Genomic DNA, 9,854 nt, shown 5'->3' with positions numbered 1-9,854 from the left:
CAAACACTTCCGTGCTCCTGGGTTCCTGTGCCGTTTCTGGCACAACTAAGAGCCACCCCTATGGATGACACACTAATATCTTGGGACAGCAGAACTACAAGTCACTTGCTACTCAGCAACTCAGAGCGGGGCAGCCACAAAAGCTCAGCGTTACTGTTAGGCAATCATCTGCCTTCCTGTGGAATATTCCACTGTGAGCTCACAGTTGTGAAGTTTCAAACTGGTTTGGTTGCAATTAAAGAAAAACATCCCAACCAGAATAAATGCTGAATGATAGGGTGCACTTCACATGCTAAAAACATGAGTGGATATTTGGACAGGAGCCAGGAGGGGGAAAGGCAATTTTTAGAGAAAGCCGAGAACACTTCTGAACAGTTACAAAACTAGATCTTCATCTGCATCAAATGTACTGTAGTACAAGTAAATACATGGCTAGTTCAGCAGTGCAAAGCAAAAAGGAACAGAGGGTGAAAAACTCAGAGAAACAATCCAAGAACCTGAGCATCATTTAAAGTTCAAAATAAATCACTTATTTTAGGGTGTAACATGGCTCATTTTGAACAGAAAACAATACCTGCCAGGTGAGCTCTATTGCAGCTGTGATGACTCAAGGAATGTGACCAAGAAAAGGTATGCTGGATCAGACCTTTTACTGGACTAACTGTCTAGATGTGAAACCAGCTTTTGGGAACAAAATGACTATCTTCAGGTCTGGGAAAGAAGCAGGTACAACCCAAGCTAAATAAATACCAGATAAAACAATGACTTCTGTATTTATGTATTTATAGTTTGCCTTCATACACAATGGGGAAGTGATCCCTGATCCGTAAATGCTCCCACTATGCTGCATTCCTGTTACCACTGGAGTACCACCAGTTGTACTCACCCTTCCTGTCCTTATGAAAGGCGTTTAATAGCCTCCTCCCCAAGCCAGTCTTTGGATCTTGTATTGTGGGAGCAACAAGAGAGTACCTGGTTCAAGGGGGGAGAGGCAGCAGGAAGAAGATGAAGAACTTCCTACAGTACATCAGAACAACAGATAAGTGAGTTAGTGGGGAGACCCATGGAGGACATTGAACCAGGAATGGTAGTGGGAGTCAAGGGAGCAGTGGCTGCATCTACAAGAGCATCTCCTTCAAGTCCCTTACTATATCACTAGCACTGGAACAGGTCCAGTGGGGGCAGGTAGGAACAGTGGGACTGTTCGGGTAGAACGGTGCCACCCAGCTCTTTGTGGATTAGGCCTGAGCAACATCTCTCAGCATCAGCAGCTTCTTTCTGCTGCAAGTGCAGATGCTCCTAGGCTAGTGCACTGGTGAAGCAAAATACTTGCATAACCCACCTAAGTGTGTTATGAGTCTCCACCAGTCTCAAACCCTTGTCAGTGCGAGACTCCACCTTTGTGAGTATGAGACTCCACCAGTCTCATACCCTTGTCAGTGTGAGACTCCACCTTTGTGAATATGAGACTCCACCAGTCTCATACCCTTGCAGGAGAGGATGCAAAGGTATGAGTGCAGCTGGCTAGAGGAGTTGCCTCTTCAATGGTAGAGGCTTATGCTATTATTGCTTGAAGTCCCAACTTAATTTCCCCAATGCTGAACAGTGATGACAGCTGTTATGTAAACAAAGCCACTAAGAGATTATAAAACTGTCACTGATTCAAGGTCAGGGATTCATTCTGTTCAGTCCTAGGCCAGGAACGGAGAAGCAGAGCCACACCAATGGCAGCCTTAAAGCAGCATCTCGTGCACTATGAAAGCTAGAAGATACTTGATAGCATATGACAGCTGGAGTTCCCAGGGGTACAGCAATGCTGCTTCTAGGCCTGGCAGATCGCAGGGATACAGGACTGTGGCAGTCACCCCATTCTAATTGCCAGCCTGCCTTTTTTGCCATTTGAATGAAAACACGATTTTAGTGAAGCAAGAACCACTAGCTAGAAGCCAGGGCTGCAAGCGGAGACCAGAACTGGTGCAGAGAGCATGCTAAGTCAGTCAGGGACAGCTGTCTCTGAGGATGAGAGGCATGTGTGCCAGAGATGGAACACTGCAGGAGGAGAAGATGATGATGTTTAGAACAACCCCAGATGATTTGATTCAAGCCATTAGGATGCAACAAATGAATCTTCACCAGGTGGTCCATGAACATGCAAGCTCAGCCTGTGCAACAATGCTGCATGCCTATCCAGCTTCTGCACCAGTGAGTCTCAAGCAGGCTGCTGTGGCACCTTAGGGTGTCTTGAGACCCTTTGCATGGCAACTTGAATATTAGCACTGTTAGGGTTGCAAATGTAATTCACAAGATAAACCCAGAGATTTAAAGTAGAAATCTATAGTGTTCAAAGCAGTCTGACCTGTTGAAGTCTTTCTGAGTTCTTTGCAACAGAAGAATTGCTCTAGTATTTCTCTGTAGTAAAAAAAAATGAAAACTAAGAGCTGGCATTTCCCTCCTGGTGCCTTGCGTCTAAAAAGGTTTAGAAGCACTGTTCCTTACTATGTTCATCACAGACCTACCTGGCCACCTATTTCCACTCACCAAGGCATTTCAAGCAAAGCATTGCTTCCAAGTACCTTAAATCAAGCTGCATGCAACACCAGTCTCCAAGGCAGAATGAGCAGACATCAGTCAAGCCTTTAGGAGCTCTCTCCCAGCTAAAACCCAGGGCCTGAGGAGCAGCATAGTGATGGCTTAGATCACCAAAATTCCCTCTCAGAACCACAGGCACCCAGTGGAAAAGTGCATGATTGCAGGAAGGAGGTGAATTAGCATCATCCATACACCTGATTGACTCAAAGATGCAGGATGTGGCCTGGGATTAGAACAGTGGACTTCTCACTGCTGCAGAACTAGTTACACATTCATCTTCAGGCCCTGTGTGGAAACAAATGAGGCCCTGACATTAGTATCCAAGGAGAAGCAGTGCTTTTGACAAGATGTGGTGCATATGGTGGTGTCTGTCAAGAGACCCAGCTTTGGAATACCAGGAGATGCTGCAGGATAGTATAAGCCATGCATCATGAAACAGTTGCAGTGCCTGCCATTCCCATCAGGACTGCCACCTATCCCAGTCCCCCCTCCCACAGCACCCCTCCCACAAAATCCCCAAACTCCACATCCTTCCAGACTAGCTGGTAGGGTGCAAAATTCCTAAATATCACCCAGAGAGGAGGCTGCATCTTTCTTGACACCATTCTAAATACCACCTGTATTGTGCTAAACACTCATGAACACTGTTCAACCTGTTAACTCATCCCCCAGGTGCTAGCTCTGCAGACAGTATGATTCTGCTACAGCTCATGGCAGTGGGGTTTGGTTAGAGATGAGGCTCGCACACTTTCACCTCTCAAGTGCCCAACTTCAGTCACTGCTGATGACTAAGCTCACAACTGTTACACTCGCTTGTAATTTCGGTTCCTCATGGAGCAGTGCACTCAGATGACAAAGAACAGGGTTGAGAGAGGAACTACATTTCCTGGAAGTCCCCTGAGAATCCCATGAACTCATGCCTGACCCGCAGTTCCCACCAGCCCCAACAGAAAGATTAAGCAGCCAAGAGAACAAGAAAGGACTGTATAGGTTAATGTTTCCCCTGTTCCATCTTCCCCAGTCCCACTGCAATCCATGTATCATTTCCCTTCTCTTCCCCATCATCTTCACTAGGAGCATCAGGCTCTCAGCAAAAAAGAGGCATGCCTTATTTCACTGCAGATCACTCCCTCTCTTCCACTGAAACATGATAGAGGCTGCAAAACAACTTTTGCAATTCTCTGTCTCTGGGACAGAGAGGCAAAAGTGTAGCCCAGGTGGAAGCAGCAGCAAACATACAGAATCAGACGGAATGGACTGAGCTACAAGGATCTGCTGTGTGCAGAAAAAAAGAGTGAGAATGAAGAGACCATTCTCACTGCTCCCCAAGTCTTATATTCATTCCCACACTGTGCAAAGGAAAGCTAGATAACAAACTCAATTAGCAGTGAAACTTAACACCACTTAATCTATTGACATTAGGCTCCAGAGTTAACACCAGGTTGATAAGGTAGCGGGGGGCAACTTTTGTATTGGGGCTGCCAGCACTCGGTCTGCAAACAGTGCCTCACTGCTGCTGCACTGATGTTCATGGAGAAAGGTCTCTCTTGTGATAAGAAGCCTCTGCAAATGAGCTTAGGTCGGCAAGAGCCTGCAGACAGACGGGTTTGAGAGTGGGGTGCTTCACCAAGACCCACAGCCAGGGATGATGCAGCAATTCTCAGCAATCCCATTTTCATGGGACTTCTATATGATACAAGGAACTGAGTAGCCAGCAATAACAGTGTTGCAACAACAGATCATTACCAAGGCTAGCAGTTTTGTCATGGGAAGTTATAGGAGTAAGGTCTCCATTTTTAATTAAGAAAAGCCCTGGCACTTAGTACACTTTCCCTTCCTAAGCAGATGGGTGGTTAGTGAGGGGAGATGCAAAGGCACCTTGACATGGGCTTTATGTTATACAAAACCAAGACAAAGCAAGAAGCTTGGGTGCAAAACCAAGTTTCAAGCACTTATGACCCAAACTCCACTATATGGAGCTTTGAGAGGCTCTTAAATGCTGGGTTCAGAGCACTCTGCAGCTGACCCATGGGTAAAGCACTCCTTTCACGAGAGATTAGCATGACCGTGGATCTCATTGCCTTCAGGAAAAGATGAAGACTCTGTCCTTCTTCAGGAATTCACCACAGTCCAAATACATAAATGAGTCTCGATGATGCGCCAGTCTCTGCTCTCAGGGACAAACACAAGAGACCCAACGATTGACCCTTACAGATAGCTCAGTGATACCAAGGTGAGATGTTCAAGTAGAGCAAAACAAAGTTCCCATGAGGTAGGCAACACCTGGGAGCTCTACACCAGCTCTGCCTCCCTGAATACACACCGCATCTGGGAATTTCTGCAGCAAGATATCTCCCCCTGCAACAGCAGCTTGGGACCTTTCAGGAACTCAGCTTTTCTGAGGAACCTCACAGCCCTACAACTCACACCCCATGTGCAGACAGGTTTGGGCCTAAGCTATCTTTCTTACACCCTGAAGGGCTAAAATCATTGGGATTTTCCCCAAGGTAGTATTAAGTTGTATGAAAAGGCATTAGCGAGCTCTGATAAACCACACAGTCCCCTGCCTCTTACCCACTGCTTAAACCAGACTAGGACTTTGATGCATCAGGATCAATCCCACGCTTTCCAAAGCCATGGATCTTAGAGGATACTCAAAACCTAAGTCATCCAGCTTGAACCTCCAAACAGCAGAGTACTGCATCCTTCAAGCCCTTGCTTTCCCACTGTGCCCAGTTTTGCCCCATCAGGGTTCTCTGGATATATCCGTACTGCTCTCACAGCACTCAGAATACTGCCAGGAAGCAAGGGAAGTGATCCTTCCACTCTGTTCAGCACTGGTGAGGCCTCACCTGGAATACTATGTCCAGTTTGGAGCCCCACACTTCAAGAAAGATGAGGACAGACTGGAAAGAGTCCAGGGGAGGGTGACAAAAAAAAGATTAGGGGCCTGGGAAGCATGACTTGGTAGGAAAGAACTAGGGTTATTTAGTCTGGAGAAGAGAAGACTGACGGGGCAATTTGAAAATAGTCTTCAGATACCTGAAGGGCAACTATAGAGATGATGGAGATGGGCTATTCTCTGTGGCTGTAGGGGACAGGACTAAGATCAATGGCCTCAAACTGCAGCAGAGGAAATTTAGGTTGGAGATTAGGAGGCACTTTCTGGCTATGAGGTGGTCAGACATTGGAACAGGCTACCTGGAGAGGTGGTGTCATCTCAATCCCTGGACATTTTCAAGAGCAGGTTGGACAGATACTTGGTTTATTCAAGGATGATCTTACCTTGAGCAGGGGGCTACACTAGGTGGCCTTAGGAGGTCCCTTCCAACCCTACTTTTCTATGATCCTATGGCCCACCCATGGCAAACCTGGGAAGGAGGCAGAAGATGTCCCAAGGGCCCTGTCCCCCCACTCTCAAGATCTGTCTCCACCACAGTGGACAACAGCAGTGGGCCTTCTGACAGCTCCATTAACTCATTCCCAGGCTTGGCACATGTAACAGGAGCCAACAGGTGCTCAGTGGCACTTGTCAGAGCTCTCTGAAGCACACAGACACAGCCTCTATGTAGCTGATTTAAGTTTGATTTGTTCTATGTTGTTCCAAATGTTAAGTAAGCATTGCCAGTCTGTATGGAAGCCAAGGTCGGGGTTGAGACTTGGACAGGAGGCTGCTGGGGATTGAAGGGAGTGGGGGGCTGGCACTTGAAGAAAATACAGGAGCTGGCTTTGGCCCCCCCAGAGGGAAGTCAATGCATCTCTTCTTTCCTTTGTCTTTAGCGCAGACATTTAACACTACATAACAGCTTAGCAGTAATGCAGAGATGCTCTTAGTACCCAATGCTAGTTTTGCTTCAGCTCCATAAGTGCATTTGCAGGATGTTTGCATAAAAAGTGGTGTCAGGAAAATCGGTTAATGTTGACATTCCACTTGTTATCTTGCTTCAGGATTAAGCTTCCTGTTGGGAGGAAGAGGGTGGTTCACGCTTCTCAGAAGTGCTATTTCAGCCTCAGACAAACATCACAGCATGGGTTCTCATTTGGAAGATCTTCCTGACCAGGAGAGCTACAGGTTTTTAGTACATTTGTTTAAGCCAGGGGTGTTGAATATATGGCCCACAGAGCTGTTCCATCTGGCTCACTGACAGGCTACCAAAAGTTGGGGGTGCAGAATTCAGGGTCCCCAGTGGACACAGCCATCAGCAGCTCTGGCCCTGTACCACCATCTGAACGCAGCCCCACTGCAGTTGCTACTGACCCTGTGGCTCCAGCGCAAGAGGAGCCCCTGCAGTTCAGATCCAGCCCAGGATGAGTTTGACACTCCTGGTTTAAACAAAAGCAGAGAGTCTGGAGCAAAACATTGTGACGACATAAAACAAATCCACCTCGCACAATCTTACAGTCACATTAAGCATCTTAGTTATTTGATTACTTGCATTATTGGGATATTTGTGCTTACAGATTTCCCTTGTGCTTTGCCCAGCAGAATATATCCAAACTCAGAAGGAGATATATTTCAGGATACTATTCTTACTTTATCTAATAGGTTATATTGTTCAGGTCAGCCAGCAAGAGGCATAGAAAAAAACTGTTCCATCCAGCGGGACATTCAAGAATTGTATTATTGAGAGTCTCTCATTGTTCTGGACTAGATAATGCAATGAATTTAAACTATACCCAGCAATTAATATTAGACCTTTTTGGATGACTGGCATCAGATGAATTAGAAAACAGGTTCCTAAACTATTTCAAAGTTGAAAATAAAATTAAACAAAGGAAACCAGTCCGGGGCCGTTCATCTGTGTGACTTGATTGATTTCTTCAAAATACTTGAGAACTTTGAGGACAAGATTAGTTCAGGGACAAAACACATCATCTCTTAAAGCAGCAGCAATAGATCAGACACTGTAGAGCAGTAAGTAGCACATCTTGCATTTAACACCACTCTCACCAGACCCAAGGTTAGTAAGTGGGAGAAGTTTCTGCAGCTGGCGTTCAAGGCCTACATATTCTCAAACGCAAGGGAGGGCCAAACCAGAAGGATAAGTCCCTTCTAGCTGTTGGTTATTAGAGGAAAAGAATGGAAAATAATCCACCAGCACCACAGCAAAGGAGATCCAGAGATGCATCTCTGTTACTGTTTTGGAAGCTGGTAGGACTGGAGAGGGTCCCTTCCGTTTTGTATGGCCACCAAGTTTGGTGGCCGATTCAAGCCTTTCTCCACAGTTCAGCACACAGGGTGGGAATTTGCACTGGAATCCTAGCTCTAAGCACTTATACATATGGGGAGGCCCCTCCGCTCGCCTCTCTTCCCCTCCCCCTCCCCCTGAATTTAGTCCTCTCCCTGAGCAATCTACCTTCATTGGATCAAGCAATCTGCCTTCATTGGATCACAAGGCAAGTACATATTGTGACAAAAGTCACAGCAAGGTGCTAATCCCAAAAGGCTTCCTTGCAAGTTTGTTTTCAGCTCCATATATTGGCAAGTTATATTGACACTGGGACCAGCCAGGGCTCAGCAAGCAGCTCCACCCTCAACAGCTTGCTCACTTCTGTCTGTAGGCTACAGATGAGAACTACTTCATAGACTTAAAAAAAAATCCTTGGGAAAGGAGTGGTATGTGTAGGCCTCACTGGAGTATGGATTAATGTAATAATTAATCAGTGCATATATAAGTCATATGAAAGCCCTGAAAACAGCCTGCTCTGAAAAGAAGACTCCAGTAAATACAAAACTAGGCCCACCATCACACCTGGCTAGCCCAGAAGTGCTGAAAAAGTAGCTCCTTAGTTTTAGAGGTGCCTCCAAGGCCAACAGATAGAGAATGAATTAATAAGACCAGTACAGAGCTCCAAAACAAAGATCAGTAAACAGGCGGCCATATCTCATGGGAAGGTCACACTAACTGGTGAGAAGCCGGGTGTGGATTGTGTCTCCTAAATATGTTTTAGTAATTGGTGAGAACTAGAAAGTGTCTGTTGTAAACACAATTTTTGTTTTGATTGATTGGTGCATAGGAAGGGCCTGGGAACTCAACACTTTGGACTGGGCTTAGGGGTTATGTTCATGCCTGCACCATCCCTGCAAATGACCCGGCTAATACCATGGACCAGCTGGGCATGGACATTAGTGTCTAAGCTTGTTTGTGGACTATAAACTTAGTCAAGCTTTTTGTCACTAAGAACCAAAGCCTACAGTCTTTTTCCTGGAACGGTTAGGTTGTTAGGGGCACAGCATCACAGATGGTCTCCTGAGAGCATACACAGGCCATCCAAACCGAGGGAGCCCAACTTGACCAGTAGCACCCATAGGCAACTGGTAGGAGGGACACGGGGGAGCACATGCTCCCGCTGACAGGGATGTCCCTGACACCAAGGCCACCGACAGCTTCTGCGGGTGCTCGCCAGCCCCATCCCTGCTGCTGGCTTCTGCGGGTGCTCCCCCAGACTCAGGAGGCACCAGTTGCCCAGGGTAGCACCTAACCCCCAGACAACACTCACAGAGTCAGATGTCCATGAGGGGCCAGCAGGGGAGATTATGCTTAGGGGCAGCCAACATGGGTTCATTAGCAGCAGGTCCTGTCAGACTAACCTGGTGGCCTTCTATGATCAGATCACCAAATCCTCAGATGCAGGGGTAGCAGTGGACATCGTCTTCCTGGACTTTCGGAAGGCCTTCAACACTGTCTCTCACCCTGTTCTCGTTAAGAAACTGGGGGACTGTGGTATCGACACCCACACAGTCAGATGTGTCGCCAGCTGGCTGGAGGGCCGCACCCAGAGTGTGGTGGCGGATGGATCATTTTCGACCTGGAGGGATGTGGGCAGTGGAGTCCCCCAGGGCTCGGTCCTTGGGACCGCACTGTTCAACATCTTCATCAGTGATTTGGATGACAGGGTGAAAAGCAACCTGTTCAAATTTGCTGATGATACCAAAATTTGGGGTGAGGTGAGCACGCTAGTAGGGAGGGAAAGACTGCAGCAAGACCTGGATAGGTTGCAGGGGTGGGCTAGCAAAAACAGGATGCGTTTCAATACTGACAAGTGTAGGGTGCTGCATGTGGGCAGTAGTAACCAGCAGCACACTTATAGAATGGGAAACTCCCTTCTTGAGAGCACAGAGGCAGAAAGGGATCTTGGAGTCATTATTGACTCCAAGATGAACATGGGCCGACACTGTAAGGTCACGGTTGGCAGGGCTAACTGGACCTTGTCCTGCATCCACAGATGCATCTTGAGCAGGTCCAGGGAGGTGATCCTCCCCC

Source organism: Gavialis gangeticus, unplaced genomic scaffold (genome assembly GCF_001723915.1).
Source record: "Gavialis gangeticus isolate Ggan-Ray unplaced genomic scaffold, GavGan_comp1, whole genome shotgun sequence".
NCBI classification, from domain to species: domain Eukaryota; kingdom Metazoa; phylum Chordata; order Crocodylia; family Gavialidae; genus Gavialis; species Gavialis gangeticus.
Note: the sequence above shows the minus strand (reverse complement) of the source record.